The sequence below is a fragment of the Hylobates moloch genome, unplaced genomic scaffold (genome assembly GCF_009828535.3).
Source record: "Hylobates moloch isolate HMO894 unplaced genomic scaffold, HMol_V3 SCAFFOLD_1, whole genome shotgun sequence".
NCBI classification, from domain to species: Eukaryota; Metazoa; Chordata; class Mammalia; order Primates; family Hylobatidae; genus Hylobates; species Hylobates moloch.
Window position 1 is genome coordinate 51,198,115 of NW_026652276.1, and position 21,717 is coordinate 51,219,831.

General features: G+C 37.2%; 1 protein-coding gene and 1 non-coding gene across 6 annotated transcripts in view; one reads left to right on the forward strand and one right to left on the reverse strand.

Annotated features, from left to right (window-relative positions):
* Positions 1-21,717, forward strand: part of STAT4 (signal transducer and activator of transcription 4) — a 128,515-nt gene that overhangs the window by 28,204 nt on the left and 78,594 nt on the right. The window lies entirely within an intron of this gene.
* Positions 1,749-1,855, reverse strand: LOC116809774 (U6 spliceosomal RNA). Its single transcript, XR_004369960.1, has one exon. It is a non-coding gene; the product is annotated as a U6 spliceosomal RNA (small nuclear RNA).

A 21,717-nucleotide genomic window follows, 5' to 3' on the forward strand; every position in this document is an offset into this window, starting at 1 on the left:
ACAGTACAATACACTCACGATGCTGGTCAGTGGCAGCGAGCCCCTGCTCCCAGCCAGCTAAGCAATCATGAGGATGAACAACCAATACTCTACAGTGTACTGTATTCAATACATTATGTGAGATATTCAACGCTTTATTACGTAATAGGTTTTGTGTTAGACGATTTTGCCCAATTCTGGCTAATCTAAGTGTTTTGAGCATGTTTAAGGTATGGTGTTCAGTAAGTTAGTTGTATTAAACACATTTTCAATTTAGAATATTTTCAACCGATGATAGGTTTATTGGGACATAGCCCCCTCGTGAGTGGAGAAGCATCTGTATTTCGAGAATATGGTACATGTGAGAGAAGGTCAGGCTGGATGGGACCAGAAGAAGGAAGGGTGGAGAAAACCTTTCAGTAGAAGGAGGGAGACACTAAACCTCTGGAAGCTGAGAGAAAATGTACCCACTCTGGAGAGGAGAAAGGACTGAAGTGAAAGAGTCCAAGACACACCTAGAACTAGCATTCACCTAGGGACGGGGGGAGGTGGTCTTTCTGAACCATCCCCAACCTCCAGGAGCCAAGTCAGGAGCTCTGACACTCTGGACTCCAGGAATACAGAAGATCTTGAAGTTCCTCAAACAAAACACAGTACAATGACAAAGTGGTCAAGATTCACTTAGAAATTGCATAGGAGAGCCATTTCTTTTCACTGCACACTCTGTTTCATGAGAAGGTTATACAGTCAAACTGAAAGAGGTGTAGACTGAGGTCAAATATTATGTCATATTTTAATACAAGGCACTTAGAGCAAAATGCATCACTTTCGTGCATCACTTTTTAAAGATGCTTTTATTGATGCAAAATAAGCATATGGTAAAACACACAAAGTTTAATTGTATAGCTCAATGATTTTTTTTTTTATATACATCCATATAACTACCACCAGTTCCAGATGTGGAAGTCTCTCCCATGCTTTTCTTAGTCAACACCAGTCACAAAGATAACCACTATTCTTACATCACTGTAGATTTGTTTTGGCTATCTTGAACTTCATATGGGTGAAATTTCACAGAATAATTTTCTGGAGTTAGACTTTTTTCACTCTATGTTATGAGATTTCTCCATGCTGTTTTATGTGTATTTTTCTTTGTTTTGTTTTGTTTTTAATTACAGCTTAGTATTCCATTGTATAACTGTAGTACAATTTGTTTATTCATTCTTCTGTGGGTGGATACTTAGACTGTTTCCAGTTTTTGCTTATTATGAATGAAACTCAGGAACATTTTTGTTTGTAACTTTTAGTAGTAGGCATAAGCACTCATTTCTTTTGAGCATATTCCCAGAGGTACAATGGCTGGGTAACAGGGCATTAAGATGTGTGGATTTAGGAGATGCTGCCACACAGCTTTCCATTCGTTGTGGTAATTAACACTGTCACAGAAGTATATGAGAGTTCAGTTGTTCTACTTCCTAGTCAACACGTTATTGCCAGTCTTTTATTTTTATGAATTCAGGGTGTGTCTAGTAGTAAATCGTTGTAATTTTAATTTCCATTATCCTGATGATTAATAATGTTGAGAATTTTATGCTTAATGGCCATTTTGATATCCTCTTTTTTTTTTAATTTTTGTAGGTATATAGTTGGTGTATATATTTGTGGGGTACATGAGATGTTTTGATACAGGCATGCAATGTGAAATAAGCACATCATGGAGAATAAGTTATTTTCATCCCCTCAAGCACTTCTCCTTTGAGTTACAAACAAAAAATATGTAATGCTTTACAAATTTGTGTGTCATTCTTGATCAGGGGCCATGCTAATCTACTCTGTATCATTCCAATTTTCGTATATGTGCTGCTTAAGCAAGCACTAATATCCTCTTTTTTTATTATTATTATACTTTAAGTTCTAGGGTACGTGTGCACAATGTGCAGGTTTGTTACATACGTATACATGTGCCATGTTGGTATGCTGCACCCATTAACTCATCATTTACATTAGGTATATCTCCTAATGTTTTCCCTTCCCCCTCCCCCAACCCCACAACAGGCCCTGGTGTGTGATGTTCCCTTTCCTGTGTCCAGGTGTTCTCATTGTTCGATTCCCACCTATGAGTGAGAACATGCGGTGTTTGGTTTTTTGTCCTTGCAATAGTTTGCTGAGAATGATAGTTTCCAGCTTCATCCATGTCCCTACAAAGGACATGAACTCATCCTTTTTTATGGCTGCATAGTATCCCATGGTGTATATGTGCCGCATTTTCTTAATCCAGTCTATCATTGATGGACATTTGGGTTGGTTCCAAGTCTTTGCTATTGTGAATAGTGCTGCAATGAACATACGTGTGCATGTGTCTTTATAGCAGCATGATTTATAATCCTTTGGGTATATACCCAGTAATGGGATGGCTGGGTCAAACGGTATTTCTAGCTCTAGATCCTTGAGGAATCGCCACACTGTCTTCCACAATGGCTGAACTAGTTTACAGTCCCACCAACAGTGTAAAAGTGTTCCTATTTCTCCACATCGTCTCCAGCACCTATTGTTTCCTGACTTTTTAATCATGGCCATTCTAACTGGTGTGAGATGGTATCTCATTGTGGTTTTGATTTGCATTTCTCTCATCAGTGATAATGAGCATTTTTTCATGTGTCTGTTGGCTGCATAAATGTCTTCTTTTGAGAAGTGTCTGTTCATATCCTTCGCCCACATTTTGATGGGGTTGTTTGTTTTTTTCTTGTAAGTTTCTTTGAGTTCTTTGTTGATTCTGGATATTAGCCCTTTGTCAGATGAGTAGATTGCAAAAATTTTCTCCCATTCTGTAGGTTGCCTGTTCACTCTGATAGTAGTGTCTTTTGCTGTGCAGAAGCTCTTTAGTTTAATTAGATCCCATTTGTCAATTTTGGCTTTTGTTGCCATTGCTTTTGGTGTTTTAGACATGAAGTCCTTGCCCATGCCTAGGTCCTGAATGGTATTGCCTAGGTTTTCTTCTAGGGTTTTTATGGTTTTAGGTCTAACAATTAAGTAATCCATCTTGAATTAATTTTTGTATAAAGTGTAAGGCAGGGATCCAGTTTCAGCTTTCTACATATGGCTAGCCAGTTTTCCCAGCACCGTTTATTAAATAGGGAATCCTTTCCCCATTTCTTGTTTTTGTCAGGTTTGTCAAAGATCAGATGGTTGTAGAAGTGTGGTACCAAAACAGAGATATAGACCAATGGAACAGAACACAGCCCTCAGAAATATCCTCTTTTTTTAAAGTACCTCTTGAATTCTTTTGCCTATTGATTGATTGAGACAAGGTCTTGCTCTGTCACCCATGCTGGAGTGCAGTGGCTCAATCATGGCTCACTGCCACCTCAACTTCCCAGGCTTAAGTCATCCTCCCACCTCAGCCTTCTTAGTAGCTGGGACCACAGGTGCATGCCACCATACCTGGTTAATTTTTTTATTTTTCTATTTTTATTTTTGTAGAGGCAGGGTCTCCATATGTTGCTTAGGCTTTTTGACCATTTAAAATTGTTTTGTCTGTCTCTGTTTTATTAATTTTTAATTCTTTACATATTCCAAGTGGGTGTTTGTCAGATATATGTATTGCTAGTGTCTTCTACACCATGCCTTACCTTTTCAGTCTCCTCTACATGGTGTCTTTTGATTAACAACAGTTCTTAGTTTTAATTGAGGCTCAATTTTTCAGTTTTTTAAAATGTTACCATTCTTTGTGTCTTTTTTTAAAGAAACTTTGCTTGCCTTAGATCATAACATTCTTTTAGGTTTTCTTCTGGGACCTTTAGTGTTTTAATCTTTTACATTTAGGATTATGATCCATTGGATGCCTTTTATATCTGGAATGGGATAGGGGTAAAGTAGGCATTTTCCATGTGGATACTACACTTGACCTTAGCCAAAAGGCTGAGAAGTTATCTAATTGACCCAGAGCCATTTCTTGAAATGATCATCCCTTCCTCATTGCACTGCAGTGGTGTTTTTGATAGGAATCTGGGGACTTTTATTTATGTGAGTCTCCAGTATGTTAGTCTATTTGTCTCTCCCTGCACCTGTACCACATTATAGGTAACTACGATAGATTTGTAGTCTCGATATGTGACAGTAAAAGTCTAGAAACCTTGTTCTCCTTCAAAATTGTCTCGATTTTTCTTGATCCTTGGAATTTTCATATAAATATTAGTAGTAGCTTGACAATTTCAACAAATAAACCTGCTGGGATTTTCACTGGGATTACACTAAATCTATAGATCATTTTGGGAAAAAAAGACATCTTAATAATTTTGAATCTTCCAATTCATAAACACAAAACATCTCTTCATTTATTCAGGTCTTCAGTTTCTCTTAGCAATGCTTTACAGTGCTCTTAGGTAAGTCTTTCACATCTTATGAATGTACCATAATTTAACTAGCCCTCTGGAAATGGGCATTCCTTTTCCATTTTTACTCCATTCTATCTTTATAAGCACAATGAAATTAAAAGCCTCACATGTATTTTAAATTATTTTAAAGTGCCACAACTGGTATCTAAAACAATTCATTCTCCTCTCCTATATTCTTATCGACCAGCAAGAAGTCAAAGGGCAAAGAATGACCCCCAGAGTGTCCCATCCTTTGGTTTTTAAGCCACAGAAGAACCACCTCAATCGATTTCCTGTTATTAAAATCTCTAGGGAACAATATTGCATGAACAGACTCGGTAGCCTTTCCAAACCCTTACCAATATGATCAGGAACTTCCTCCTTTTGTCACTTCTGCTGTAAATTAAACACATTTTCCCATTGTTCACTTAGTGAGCAAAAGAATTTATCAATGAATGGAAGAACATTATCTCATCTTTTAAAAAATACTTGTTTACACATTAGAAGACAGAAACTGTATTTGAGGACTATTAATTTCCCAAGTCTATAACTTTATAACTCTACTAAAAAGCTAGATAAATATGGATTCTAATCTCCAGCTTTGATGATGAATGAAAGAACATGCACCTGGTAAAATGTTCTATGTAAGGCCTTTTGATAAGTAGGTGAAAAACTTTGGTTTCAAGTCTTCTCTCGAAGGTGGCCAACTCTATAAACTATTGGGCATCAAACCACATGAATGCTGAACTATGTAGGGGGCTCATCTCTGAGTTCTTGTGGGTCATATCTTTTTGATAATGCAGCTTAGTATCATATTTATTGATTATTAAATAACTTTTTTATTACCAATGTGATACATACCCAACAAAGTTTAGAAAATGTAGATGTGCAAAAACAACCTGTAATTCTATGTTTAACTGAAAACCACTGTGAACATTATAGTATATTTCCTGCCAATATTAACTTATTTTAAAATTAATATTGTTTTAGAGTCTCCTTCCTAAGCTCTATACATTCACTTAGTCAACATCTTTCCATGCCATTAAATACCCTTTTTAGCATATTTTAATTCACCTACTAATTGGACATTTATTAATTTTTTAGTTTTTCACCAATATACACAGGCGAAGTACATATACCTATTGTTAAAATTTCATTTATATTTGTGATTATTTTGTCAGAACCATAGGTCTTAACTCTATGCCTCAAAACCAGTTGTGTTCGGCTGGGCATCGTGGCTCAAACCTGTCATCCCAGTACTTTGGGAGGCCAAGGTAGGAGGATTACTTGAGGCCAGGAGTTCAAGGCCAGCCTGGGCAACATAGTGATACCTCATATTTCCAAAAATAAAAAATAGAAAAACTTAGCCAGGCGTGGTGGCATGCACATTTACTTCTAGCTACATGAGAAGCTGAGGTGGGAGCATCACCTGAGCCCAAGAGTTTGAGGTTGCAGTGAGCTATGATCAAGCCACTGCACCCTAGCCTGGTCTACAGAGTGAGGCCCCAACTCAAAAAATGATCATAACAATCCAAGTTTAATGTGACAAAGCAATTCCATTTCTAGATAATTATCCTACAGAAATTCTCACATAGATAAAGAAAAGGATATATATTCAAGAATGATCACTGTATTATTATTCATAATAAAAATGCAAAAATGATCTTAAAAAGTATATTCTTAAATGTCCACATTGATTAAATAAATTGAAGTATCTCCATGCAACTTATAGCACTATTAAAAATTATACCTGAATATACTGAAATGGAATAATGACTATATTATGTTATCAAATGAAAAAACACAAAACAAAGTCTAGTATGATTACCTGCAGGGAATCAAGGGAGGAAGTGAAAGATGAAGATCTCACCAATTTTTGATTTTTCTGTTACTTGAACTTTTAAAAAATAGGCCCCGATTATATTAGTATTAAAAAACAAGCAAACAGATTCAACAGATTCCTAGACTTCACTCCCAGAATCTCAAAGGAATGCGACCCAGAAATCTGCAGTTCATAAAGCTTCACAAGTGATTCTGATAAACTGCCAAGGTTGAGACCACAGCCTTAGGATAAATTTCTAAAAGTGAAATTACTACGTCAAAGGGTGTGAAAAATGTTAAGGCTTTTTATAAGAATTGCCAAATTGTCCTTTAATAACATGCCAACACTGCTGTGTTCCCACCAGCAGTCCGTAAAATCTCATTCCATCATCAACATGAGTGGTATAAAGTGTTTTAATCTTTGCCAGTTTGATAGATGAAAAACGCCAGGTCTGATTTATTTTGATAGAAGTGTTGGTTTGTTGCATTTGGTTCTCTTTGGAGGACACTCTGTCCCATCTATCTTCCTCTTGAATGGTGTAGATAGATACATCCTTCTCAGTTTGTGTTTCATTACAAAAATCACTTGGGGAACTTGTTAAAAGTGTAGATTTCCAGCCCCCATTTCCAATTCTGACTGAATAGGTCAAAGGTGGAATTTGGAAATGTGGCTCGGAGAGGTAGGATTCAGGGAGTTCACAAAGTAGGGATGCATCCAGGCATCGGAAGAAAAATAAGCAATGGTGGATTTAGGGTCTGGGTATTTTGTATTCTTAGAATGGACTCTGCTCATTGCTTGCAATTCCCTCTGCCCAGGATGCAGTTTCCTACTCCCCCAACCATCCTTCAAGTTGCAGCCCACGTCCTGCTCTACGTGTCATTAAAATCCACATCGAGTTTTCTCTCCTCTGCACTCCCACAGCACTTAGTGTCCAAACAACTCATCCTGACACTTAATCACACGCTGCAATTACTTTAGATAGATGAGAATCGACTTACAGTAATAAAGATAGAGTCTAATGAGAGTTGTAGAAGTATTATTTTAGGACAAGAAGAAATGCCCGAGGATGTCCTGGAAGATAATCCTGCAATAAATTACATTTGTGTTGGCACTAAATTAGATGCAATGGCAAGTCTTTGAAATTTGAAGTCAGAACAGCCTTAAGCTATTAGAAACTTGTGTTTCTCTGCTAAAATAAGAGACTACTTTTTATCTTCCAAACTGGCAAAGATGAAAATCCCTTGATACCATTTTTGATTTGTTGTGGGACTGAGCAGCTCAGGTAATTCTAATATCAGACAAGTCTGGGAAAGAATGCCCCACACTCAGTATTCTCATTGCCTGCTTTATTAGAATCCCTAATGACACATTTGAAAATTAGCCATGCTCAGCCCCACTCCAGAGATTCTGTTCCTATTGGATTTTGTAAAGCTCCCAGGTGATTGTAAGATGTAGCCAAGGTTGAGACTCTGCTCAAAATAATGCAAAAATAATCACATGGAGATCTCACATATATTTCATTACTCTTTGCCACTCCAACGGGAGGGATGTTTGAGTTGCTTTCTTAGTGGAAGCGATGGATTCACAAAGATTTATTTACTGTCCACTTCAAGCATCTTGTCATTTCTGAGACATTTGAGTAAATTTACTTTCAGTTATTTATTCATTCAACAAGTATATGTTGGGGAATTTTTCTGCCAGGAACATTTCTGATGTTGGGATACAACAGGCAGTAAGACAGAGGTGTCTCCTGCCCATGATGTATGTAATGAACCAAAGAGGACAGTAATTAAATAAGTAATTGCAAGTAATTATACTGGAGCTGAGTCTTCAAGCAGCCTTCAGTGGTGTCCTGCTTTAACCATGAAAGTTAAGTGGAATGGACTATTCCCAAAGCATGCCACCTTTGTCTAAATTTCATGCAATATGCTTTTAAAAAAAATTCTAAATCTGTAAGGTTATTCCATTTAATTTACTGTAAATCTACACTGATTTTATTAGAAGATTATTTTCTAGGCTACCCAGGTATTTCTTTCTAACTTGAATTAGCATTTCTCAACTTTCCTTGGGCTATTTTATTATAACTAGGCTGATTCTTCTTTATCTAAATTTTAGCTTGCAAAGTAATTGCACAGCCACAAGACCAGCTGACAAGGGCATTAATTTAGGATGAAATGTAACAGGTGATATGATTCTGCAGAGAAGGTGGTGCCATATCATAGGTGTAAAAGCACTGTATTATCAAACCAATTCCCTCTTGTCAGCATCAGTGAAAAAAGGGTACATATGTGACCTTAGCTTCACATTGGGAATGGAAGAGTAACACTGACTCTGTCCATCACGGCCCTTACCAAAGCATTCCATGTAATGAGCAGAGCACAATTCAAGCAAATGAAGTTTTTCTGACAATCCAACACATTCTAAGTTTTTTCTGTGGTCATAATGTTCATTTCAACCAAACGTATCATATGACTAATACCTTACTCCTGCAAGAAGTAAGCAGTAATGTAGAATAGATACAGTTGTATCTGGCCTTCTGTAAGTAGCCCTACTTGAATAGTCAGAAAGGGGACCTAGTATTTAGAATAAGCATACATTTTTGGATTCTTCCCCACCCCCCAAATTGGAGTTTATTGATGAATATAATCCTGGCATAACATATACAAGAAAATACACAATTTATTCTTCACTGTCTATGCATTGACAGAAAGTCAACATTTCTGAGGACTGAGGTCAGGTACCAGCTGAATCACCCAGATACTTAATGTAACCTAAGATTCTCATTGGAAACAAGCTATTGTGATTTTGCTTGTGGGAGGAGCATTCTGTCCAATTGTCATAGGTGACTAAGGACCTGATGAGACACAGTGGAAATGGCTGCTCAGCTTTTGCAGAATCTGATAAGATAGCATCAAGACCAAAGCAGATGTTTTCAAAACAGTAGAGTTCTCCAAGGCATTGGAGCGTGGTTGACAGGTTATGTCTTGCACAAATGAACCAGGCAAAAGGACAAGTGGGTGATGGAATCCAACCCACACCCCTCTTATGAAGCTATGTCTCCTAGTGTGAGACACCAAGGTTGCTTTATTTCACTGGATCCATTCCTAACCTCCAAAGAATTATTTTCCTCTCTGAGCCTTGAACAATAGCTTTTTTCATCACTGGTCAAGCAGACATCTCATGGCTGCTTACATGTCTGTGTTTTCTTTTAGCTTGTGAGTTTTTGAGAACAAAGGACCAGGAATCACCTTGACAAACAGGTTCTTGGTGAATGGGTTTTTGATGAAATGACCTGGAGGTGGAATTATCTCTTTCAGTTTTGGATTCCCAATACTCAGCACAGTGTGTGGCATATAGCAGACCCTCCATAAGTGTTGGGAGAATTGAAAAACAGATACTTTTTTTCTGTTTATTAAAGTAACACACTTTCATACTTGTAAAAAAAATCAAAATACCAAATATAGAGGGAAAAAACAAATTTACCTTTTTTATCATGTAAACTAATGTGCGATTCAGTACATCAGTTCTGGAAACAAAAAAATAACAATGGCAATAATGACAACACATAAAAGTCTGTGAAATTTTGGCTGCGAGGGTCGGAACATACCTTCCCACTGCTTCAAAAATACATCATGTGGCTGCTGAGCTGAATTGAAAGCAGAACTCCATCCCCTTCAATGTTCGTAATTGCTGTCTCTCCACTCCAAAGGCAACCCCCAGCTCTGCAGCCCATAAAGAAGCATGATCTACAGCAGTGGCCCTATGGCAAGTGAAATGATTTGGTAGGAGAGCCCCAGTGCTTTGATTATAGACAAAAGTGACGTCACTTTTGATAGGATGTGTCATGATGGTGTTGTCGCTTGAAGTGACTTCATATTTCTAATAAGTGCTCAGCTGAAAAATATGCAGAGAATGGAAAACACAAGTTATGCAACTGAGAGTTGTGACTTCCTGTTAAATTTAACGGAGGAGGTGAGAATAGAACAGTAAGAAAAACGATACTGAAATGCTTATTTTTAATATATCATTTCTTCTTTTGCTTTCACCACTATTCTATACTGCACACAAAATGTACCACAGTATCCATTTATTATATACCATATGCATAAGGAAAATAACATTTTAGATATGAAAGGGACCTTAATAATAATATGTATGCAACAAATAACCAGCAAAATTTATTTTTAGGGACATTCTATTGATTTATGGTCTCATTACCATGATTTTGGTAAGACTTTAGGCTATAAATTTTATGTCTTGGCCAACTTTAAAATTATTTTAGCAGTTTAGTATTGAATACTGTAACACTTAAGGGTTGAGCTTTTCATTACGTTCACTGAAAATTATTCCTGTCTTTACCACAATTCAGTTAGATACACTAAGTCTAAAAAACTACCTAAGTTGTAAAACAATTATGGCCCAGATTAAATTATAACAGCAGCTTCCTGTATATCACATCTTAGATCAGACCACAGTTTTCTTCAGAAACAATGTATTTTAAACATCAGATTTGATCAGCCATAAACTCTAGGGGAACCTCCTGTCTGTGGTGTTTGAGCAGAACGGAGAGGCATATCAAAAATGATACACATGAAAACATGTTCTTTATATAAATCACTTTCTCTATTTCTGTAACATTTCTATAATGTTCTCTGCTACTCTGGGGAGTATACTCCCTGTACAAAAAGTGTACTTTTAAAAAATAAGGAATTTTCACAGATTTTCTTTATACTGGTTTCCATAATTATTTTTTCTCTATCCTATTTCCCTGCTCCTTTTGCTGAAACTCCAATTTGGAACACTCTCTAAATTTCATCTTTAACCTTTTTAATCTTTCTTCCACATGACGACAAAAAACAAATCTGGCCCTAATGGTACCTAATTGCCTTCTTACATCTCCCGGTGAAGCCAAAAGTTTCCTTGAATCTCTTAAACCAATTCAGCCTTCTTCAAGTTTGACTACCTTGTATAAGTTTCTGAGCATTATTTATATCCAATTCTGTTTCATTCTGTCAAATGCAGCACTTTTTCTTCTCTTCAATCCAATAAATTTGAAAAAGTGCCTTCTCCTGTGTCCAAGCTCTGAACTGTAACCCTGTTGGAGCTCTCAAGATCAAAGGAACAACTGTAATATAGGTACTAAGAGACAAGTTCAGATGCAAAGAAGGAAAAAATAGGAGAGATAATGCTTGTTCGGTGCAATTACTCACAGCAGTCAGATCAGTGCCTGGCAATAATTGCTGTTCAGTACAAATTTGTGGAACAAATGAATGAGTGGCACTAGTAATGTCTGCCAGCACTGGCTGTAATTTTATGGACAGGATCTTCATAAGCAAAGGTGTGAGCAGGTGTTACAAGTGGGCAACACCATGTAGGCAAAGACACAGAGGCAGGAAAGCAATGAGACATGGGGAGCTTAGACCAGCAAAACTGATGGGTCCACTTGTCCTGCTCATGTGAGTATTCCCAGATGGGCAAGAACAGCAGAGAGCTATGGGAATGCCCTTCCTGCTAGGGAGCAGAGTGAACCGGTAGTACAGTGCAGGGCTTCTTTTTCTTAATATATTTGCTCTATTATAGGACTGAATATTGTATGTTTAATTCTGAGTCACAGAATAATTATTGCTTTCAAGAAATTATCCTGAATTTTCCTTCTATAGTTTGTCCAAAGAGCTCTAGACTTGAAGACAGAGCGTCATTGTTCTGCTTCCACATCCACCATTTGTAACTGGGCGACCTTCCCCTCCCTAGGCTTCAGTGTTCCTCACTGCAGAAACGGAGTAATAATAACACCTCACAAAGTTGTCAAAAATGAGATCATACTTGGGAAAGTAATAACAGTAGCTTCCTTTTTCTTAGATTGATTCATTGCTTCTTTTGGTTTCATCACTATCCTATACTACATATAGATTGTGCCACAGAACATGTTTTAGTAAAAAATATATATGCATACATATACCCATATGTATTCATCCATTTCCATATATGCAGCTTAGAACAATGATGACCATTTACTTCTAGATACACTGGTACACAGTGCTACTTTCATTACCTCATTATATTCTCACAACAATCCTGGCAGGTATGTAATGTTATTTCCCCCATTTTACAGATGAGGGAACTGAGGCTTGGAAAGGTCACACTGTTGCCCAAGGTCACATAGCTAGGAAATAAGAGAATTTGGATATGATTTGGTTTTTTTCGAATCCAGAGTCTATGCCCCAAATATTACATACATGTAGGTAATTTCTCCAAATTTTGTCTTTATATTTCTCCAAAAACATGTAGTTTATGATAATTTCTAACAACCTTACAGAGGTATAATGACATACAATAAATACATATTTAAAGTGTACAATCTGACAAGTTTTGACATAAGTATACACCCATGAAACCATTATCACAATCAAGATAATAAAAATATCCAGCACCCTTGAAAGTTTCCTCATGTGCCTTCCTAATCCCTCCCTCCTACCTCTCCGTGCTCTGTCTGCCAGCCCCAGGCAGCCATTGATCTGCTATTGTTCACTATAGATTAGGGTGCATTTTCTAGAGTTCAATCTAATTAGAATCATACAGTATGCACTCCTTTCTTTTTTTCTAACAGATAGGGTCTTTCTCTCTTGCTCAGGCTTGAATGCAGTAATGCAATCAGAGCTCACTGCAGCCTCAAACTCCTGGGTTCAAGCACTCCTCCCATTCAGCCTCTTGAGAGCTGGCACTACAGGCAAGCACCACCATTCCTGGCTAATTTTCTATTTATTTTTAATTTTCGTAGAGATGGGGTCTTACTATGTTGCCCAGGCTGGTTTCTAACTCCTAGCTTCAAAAGATCTTCATGCCTCAGCCTCCCAAAGTGTTGGGATTACAGGCATGAGCCATCACACTCGGCCCCATGCACTTCTTTTTAACTGGCTTCTTCCACTCTGCATAATTATTTCAAGATTCATCCACATTTTTGCATGAATCAAGTGTTCATTTCTTTTTATTACTGAGTAGTGTTCCATTGTAAGGATATACTACAGCTTGTTTGTTTATGATCATTTGAAAAAAAGTTATACTCTGAAATATTCAAGAACTGAAAAAGCAAATTATATTCTTAAATTGTTAATATTCTGCTTCTTAATTTATATTTACTTTAAAACTTGTTATGCGTGTCTTCCTAAAATGTTAACTATATCTCTAAATTGAAAAAGAATGGGATAAGAAGTTAAGCAGAAGAGAGAAAAAGGATAAGGCATTGTCCCCCAGATATGACATCACTCCTGTCTTAAATTAATTTTGAAACCTGACTCTTGCATGCATGCATATAAAATCTATATTTTTGCTTTTTATATGTAATATTCTACATTTGAAATTTTATATTTAAAATATAATTCACTGGCCGTGGTGGCTCACGCCTGTAATCCTATCACTTTGGGAAGCCAAAGCAAGTGGATCGCCTGAGCTCAGGAGTTCAAGACCAGCCTGGGCAACATGGTGAAACTTCGTCTCTACTAAAAATACAAAAAAATTCGCTGGGCCTGGTGGCACCCGCCTGTAATCCCAGCAACTCAGGAGGCTGAGGCAGGGGAATGAATCGCTTGAACCCAGGAGGCAGAGGTGGCAGTGAGCCGAGACTGTGCCACTGCACTCCAGCCTGGATGACAAAGGGAGACTTGGTCTCAAAAAAAAAAAATTAAAAAATAAAATATAATTCAATGTAGTGCTATAAATTTTAGAAACTCAGTGATACAGTACTTTAGTTGTATCAACTGAAATTCATGCATTTTCTCCTTGGCAATACAGTTATAAGTGGCCAATAAATTCCCCACCTTGGACACATGTATACCATGAAACAAAAAGCACTTTAAAGAAAGACAAAAGAAAAGTCTTTTTCAGACTCAGATTGGAATTAATATGACACCCAGCTCCAAATGGTGTATTAGAGATACCTGTGGATGTCAGATAGGCTAGAGTCCGGCTTCCCTCAGCCCATTTCCCTGCCCGTAAAATAGGAACAATAGCTATCTTGAAGGCCTACAGTAGGCTTTGAATGAGATGATATATGTGAGCACAGGGCATATAGAAGGCATTTATAAATGTTATTCCCCAGCGCTAGCTCCTCCCATGTCCCTTATTTTGAAGACTTTAGCCTCCCTGGGAACTTTCATATGCTTCCCAACACCGATCACAGAACCAGACACATAGCTGAAACCTGAATATTGTTGAATAAAGTCCTGAAGAAGACCTTTTCTTCCTAGCACTGGCATCAACACAAATCTATGTTTGTGCAGACTGAGGAATGGTTTTGTGGTCATGTTTCCATAGGGACATCAAGTAGTGTTTCCTCAAGTGGTTGAGGCTGCTGTGCAGCCAGCATCTGATGCAGGGCCCCGTGGAAGGTGCAGTGGTTGGATCCTAGGTGGGAGGTGACAACTCATATTGGAAACCAGGAGTTTGCATATTGTGGCCTTTCTCAATGAATGGGGGCCCCTGGGAAACCTAACAGCCTTAAGGGACTGTTTAGACTAGCTAGAGCGTTGATATTCCCTCAAAGGAGGTAATTAGTAAACCAAGGACCCTGCAGTTGTGAGTTGCCCAAAGCAGTTGCCAGGGAGCCCCATCATGGGACCCTTGGAGACTTGAAGTGCTTACAAAATTGACCATGTTGAGTTAAAAAATGATCATATAAAACCAACAGTGGGATTCATTTTGAGGGATAGACATGGGAAATAATAGAATGAAAACATTCTAAGTACCACTGGAATAAGAGAAATCTAATGCAAGCTAAAACATTAAAGAAGGATCATTAAAATATTTAAACTTCTCCCTATGCTATTGAAAGCCTCCTGGAGGGGCTTTGACCTGGTTTGAGTTCCAGGTTAGCCTTTAACAAGGCGTATGACCCCAACAAAGCCACCTCATTTCACAAATCCTCAATTTTCCCATGTGTGAACTGGTGAATTCCTAGCATCTATGTTTCTGAATTATTTGAAGGGAGACTACATGAGATAAGAGTGGGAATAGACAAACCAAACACAGAGCCTTGGATATAGTAGGTGTTCAGTAGATATTTGCTGAGTGAATGCCTGAAGGAGACATTCTCTTCTTAGCTATACAAATGGAACTCATCACTCTGGCTCCCCCCCCCGGCCTTGTCTTTAAAAAAAAAAAAAAAAAAAAAAAAAAAAAAACACCTGTCATTATATTTTATAAGTTTCTTTGAAAAGTTGAGAGATTTTTCATCAAAATGAATAGAATTTCCTTTTGGCCTCTGTTTTTCGCTTGTAGAAATGGAGATAATTCCCCCTGCCTCCTAGTGATGCTGTGTGACCCACAAGAAATCAGTGAAAGCACTCAACAAACATCTAAACTGCTTCTCTTCTCAGTAGCAGACACACTTACTAGTGCATTGCTAATCCTTACAGGTGTGTGAACAATTCAGATAGTTGGCAAGTGCCTTTGATAAATAGGAAAGTAAATAAAGCTAATAATTTGTAATTTTTCCAGTAGAAACCAAGAGCCTTCTGTTTTTGCCAAGTGGAAAAAAGGTTTGTCACATAAACAGTTTTATTTTTCAGAAAGTGTAGTAGACATGGAAAATTCAATTAAGAAAAACTATTTTGTTAGTGAATCTTTATCAAATTTTGCAGGGCATGTACACAGTGTTTTAGAAATTTAGGGGGGTTTCCATTAGTGAATAGCACTTATTTTGGCTGTGACCTTTTAGCTGGTTTAAATCTGTCAGGCCCAACCACAGAATCACGGTCCCAGAGCATGCACTTGTTTTCTCCTTTTAACCTATTCATCGCCGTTTTGCTGATGTTGACCAAAAGGTTTCCTTTTCTAAGTAAGAAAAATCCATCTGCTTTTAAGCTCTGTATAACTTGCATGCATGAAGTGCTGAAGTGAAATAAGCAATGTTTCACCTGTCCCTTTTCTTCTTCCCCCACCACCACCTCCTCTTCATTTCATGTTTGACTTATTTGTCCTGAACACTTCAAAGTCAGTTTCTGAATCTGTTTCTCATTGCACCATATGTGCAAGTGAAAGAATCTGTTTTCAAAAGGATGTTCATCTTTAATGAACAAGACTATCACTATCATTAAGTTTATAGTTACAATGTTTACTTTTTTCTCACTAAGTTCTCTTATTTTCTGTTACTTCTGTGTAAGGTAAACAACGATAATGTCTTTTTTTTTTTTTTTTTTTTTTTTGAGATAGAGTTTCAATCTGTCACCCAGGCTGGAGCGTAGTGGCGAAATCTCAGCTCACTGTAACCTCTACTTCCCGGGTTCAACAGATTCTCCTGTCTCAGCATCCCAAGTAGCTGGGATTACAGATGCCTGCTACCATGTCTGGCAAATTTTTCTATTTTTAGTAGAGATGAGGTTTTGCCATGTTGACCTGGCTGGTCTTGAACTCCTGACCTCAGGTGATCCACCCGCCTAGGCCTCCCAAAGTGTTGGGATTACAGGCGTGAGCCACCGCACCCGGCCAACAATGGATAATGTCTTTATTTCATCCTTGGTGTGCTTCAAGGATTATAATAATAGTTTTCAGAGATCATGAAAATTACTCCATTTTGTAAAATATGGGCATCAATGAAAGAAATGTTCTATAGAAACTTCGGGCCCTTCATCCTGTAGAAATGTTGGGACTTCTTCACATAATAAATACTTGCTGAAAAACTAAAGCTATCATCGAGATTCTCTTCCTGTGACCATACGTTAGGACATCAGGAAGGTATGGTAGTAATCTGGGTTGAAAAAATAAATTATGTCCTGAATGTTTTCACTTGGCCTGTAAACTGACACCATATTTGCTAACCCTACGAACAAAACACTGTATCAAAACCAAAAGATGGACACAGAATTTAAGGGTAATAGCATAATGTTTAACTGTACATAGGTCTACAGATCAGATACCTGGGGTTAAAACCCTGCCTCAGATTTATTAGCAACATGATTTTGGGCAAGTTACATAACCCCAGACTCCCCTGCACCTTGCTCTCTTTATCTTCTGTGTAAAATGGGGATAGTAATAGTATTATGCCCATGACTATAGGGCCGTTGTGGGGACCAAATGACAATTCAATTAAGAGTTTAGCGTGGTGCCTGACACTCAGAAAGTGCTCAATAAATGTTATTTTATAAATATTTTTCTTTAAGATTGTTAACAGGCAGGAAAATTGTAAGGAAGAAATAAAGATGGACTCTGGATTTCAGTCAGTAAACATGCTTCGAGTACATATTGAGGTCAGCATGCTAGGTTTGACCCTGGGGATAAAATGACTACTATCATACCAAAGACCTCACAAAACAAGACAGCTCAAACCCTGAAGCTTTTAACCATTTTTCATCTTACTAATCTCACTGGACACTGTGTAAGAAACATCTATATTTCATTTCATGCAACCATACGTTTCTACTGCTGACATTAATGTGTAGAGTACTTGAATTTCATACGTGTCTATCAAGTCCAAATATCACTTGACTGACAATCCAAATGTATCACCAAACATACAATATCTCACCTCCCCAGACAGCAACATTCTTGCTCAATTTACTTTACAGTATCCTTCTCACCTAGAGTATTACAGAAATATTACCTTATGAAAACAGCTTTTCTCCACATACTATAAGATTCCTGACAACAGGATCTGCCCTAATTCTAATAGGTCTCACTCTTACAGGGTTGTGCAGTCTTCCTCTGTCCCTGAAGGCTGTATGTTCACTTTTTCTAAAATGATTTATTGACTCATGCACATTTTTCCCCAGAGAGCTATTCAAATTGAGTACCTTTTATTTTATTTTATTTTATTTTTGAGATGGAGTCTCACTCTGTCGCCCAGGCTGGAGTGCAGTGGTGCCGTCTGCAACCTCCGCCTCCCAGGTTCAAGTGATTCTCCTGCCTCAGCCTCCCAAGTAGCTGGGACTACAGGCATGTGCCACCATGCCCGGCTAATTTTTTGTATTTTTAGTAGAGATGGGATTTCACCATGTTGGCCAGACTCGAACTCTTTACCTCCGGTGATCTACTCGCCTCAGCATTCCAAAGTGCTGGAATTACAGGCATGAGCCACCGTGCCCGGCCTAATTTTTTTTTTTTTTTTCTACGCAGACACTACAACTTAAACAGAATTAGGCATGTGTTTTGATTTGTCTTCTGCCAGGTTTGAAAAGTTCCAAGTACCTAGTGATTTATTTGCCAAAAAAGCCACAAAAGCACAAATGAGATCCCAAGGGTTACGGTTTCTTTTGTAACATCTGTATTCTGATGGATGGCTATTTTTAGCATGAGATAGGCTGACAACAGAACAGAAAAATAGAGAAGGAATTCTAATGACATTTAATTCAACTCTTAATATTACTGATGATTCAGCTGAGGCGGTAATGACCTGACCAAAATTCCTTAGTAACAGAAAAGCCACCACAAGGTCCCTCTTCAGCCCCTGCTCTTTCCCCTGTCGTCTTCACAGCAAATCCCCGTGAGGCACCCACAATCTCAGATCCTCCACAAGGCCCCTGTGCTGATGCCAACACGCTCCAGAACTTGGGGTTATTTATTTTCTGTTCATATCCATCGGCGAGGATAATTAAATACTATACTTAGAAATCAGGAACTACCTAACTGTCCATGTCAGAGAAATGACTTCATGGGTTCATTTGACCAAGCCAGATAATTCAGTACCATGCATTTATTCAACATTGTGTTTTTGAAGACTAATGATGTGGAAATACCTTAAGTGAAAACTATGGAATACAAACTTTATCCTGATTTCAAAATTTTAAAACTGGAAGGAAATATATTAAAATGTTACCAATGCTTTAGTGGGTAAAATGAAGACTGGCTTTTTATTTTTCTACTTATGCTTTTGCTGTGTTTTATGTATTTTATACGGTGGATATGGGTTTGAGTAATCTGAAAGACAATATAATGTAAAAGACAAATAATACTGTTTAAAATAATCTGATGTACTCGTAATCAATCAGGAGAGAGGAGTCTATAGCTGTAAAGCCACCTTTTTAAAATGAACAGGCAAACATGCATACGTTGCATACTGTATGTGTCATCCCTTCATGAATTTGGTGTGGGTAGAACAATGTAAAGGCTTTGGCTTTTATTTTGAAATGAGAAGCCTTTGGAAGGTTTTGGGTAGAGGAATGGCATGATTCATCTTGGATTTCAGCAGGATCACCCTGGCTGCCATGTCGAGAGTAACCTTCTGGTGAGCGAGGGCAAAAGCAGGGAATGAGGAAGATGGTGATAAGCCAGGCTACAAAGGAGGGTAGTGGTACAAGGGGTGAGAAGAGTTGGATTCCAGCTAGTTATCTATCACAGTGTTAGACTTTGAAAACTATTTTCCCACGATGTTATATTTATATGGGGATTTAAATATGTCTTTTATTTTGTATTTTTATCCATAGAACCTGTGATGAATCTAAAAAGCCTTGGGTATAACAGGCCTTCTCCCTGAAAATAATGCCAAGTCTGATTGTACCTTTCCTTTTTAAACAGCTGCCCCTATTCCAACAGTTACCCTGTCTCTGTGGGGCCAGATAAGATGGGCCATTGGGACTTTTTTCTGCTCAAGCACCAGGTGGTCTCAGTCTTAGTCCAGAAGGTCTCAAACTCCAGCCAGGACCCATCCTTAATAAAGTTTTTACCAGTTGGCAGCAAAATAAAAGAGTAATAGAGAGAATTTTTGCAAAGTCAAAATTCCCTTTAAAGGATCATTCTTTATTATTTGACAATACATACCCTTTCAAATCATATAGGGAGGAGTGTTTTATGTTTTATAAAATGATGATGATGTATATGGTGGTTGTGGAGCTTTATTTAATGTATACTTATTTAGCAAAATCAAAAGTTGACAATTTTATTTCAGCTTCAAAGACTTCTATGGCAGTTTTCTGGTCTATTAAATCTTCAAATTTAAAAACACAGTGTGAGTCTGTATGGCAAAATCTTCTTCACATATACCTATTGTGATTTTAATCTTTTTGGTAATTGAACAAAAAATGAACACTGATTCTAAAACTTTTTATCTACAATATTACCTCATCTTCTAGAAAATAAATGTTAGTGAGAACTAAACATGGGGAGAACTAAACATGGGAAAAACTAATTCATTAGTTTAACTTCTTTATTATCAAAGCTTTGTTCAGTTAAAAAAGAGTGTTTTTAAAAATTATATGAGTAATGCAAATTAATTATAAGAAATTTGGAAAATGAAGAAGGACAAAAAGAAAAAAAAATTATCCATAATTCTATCATCCAGATTTGCAACCACTGTTGATACTTTAGTATATTTTTTCTTGTCTTTTTAAATGTATTAGAGATGAATAGATATATTTTTTCACAAAATGGGGATTATATGGTTATTTCTTTAGTATTTTACATCAAAAAGCTATCACAAAGGCCTTGATACCTAGAAAACTTAGCAACCTATTACTCATAGTCTCAAACCTTGGTTGCTCATCAGAAATGTGCAAATGAAGCTACATCTATTTTTAAAGACCAGGATGATGATAAATGTAGATAAGCTAGGGAAAAAACTGTAGATGTCCCATTGTCTGAGCAATTTCCTTCAAGTTAAAATAGAGAATAATAGACATTAAAGATATTAGTAGCTCAATGAGACTTTTTAAAAGTCAAAGAATTAAAATAATATGAAAAAGGGAAATGTAGAAAACCACAAACTGTGTTGTATGTTGAAATAGGGAAAATACTTGTATATTCTTTTTATTTAATTCTCATAAGAATGAAGAGGACACCATATATTAAAATCTAATTTGTTTTTCTTGGTAACCATAATAATGACTACCATTTTTTAAAAATTAAATTATGCTTCACCTTGAAATAGGACCAACTCTATGATTAAGAGAATTTGGACTTTTAAATTTGCTTTTATGGATTCTGATAAGAGATTTAGCTCCCTGAAGATATCCTTTTTCTGCCACAGTGCCTGGAATTCATGCTCTTGACTTTGGTAGTAAGGACTTCAGGTTTATAATTGGATGTAAAAATTTCTCCAGACTTTTAGATACAATACATAAGAAGACAAAAAGGCAAACACACACAGCATTAAAGCCTAAGATTACTGGGAATTTAAGTGCCAGAACATGAGTGAAATCTACGTCAATATCAGGCAAGTAAAACTAAGTCAGGAAGTCAACCCCACTTTCCTCCAACGAAACATTGCTTAAAGACACATGCCTGGGACCTAAAAAAAATTCCACATAACAAGAGACTGGCAAACATATCTTAAAAATGAGAAGAACCAACATACTTTTGAAAATGATCTACTCCATCTTATGAAGGCTTTCCAGGAAACCATGTGTTTAAAATAGGAGCAGAAACCTAAAAGGAGAAAATGGGTTAAAATGAAAAATTGTAAAGAATGATATGAAAAGAGAGAGGTTGTGACTAGGATAGGAAAGGATTCTATGGTGAGAAAGAAAGAAACAGGAATAGAATTAAATCCATGTTGGGCATAGTTGATACCATGGAACATGGATGATACATGGATGTCACAGTTAAAGCACATCATGTAGT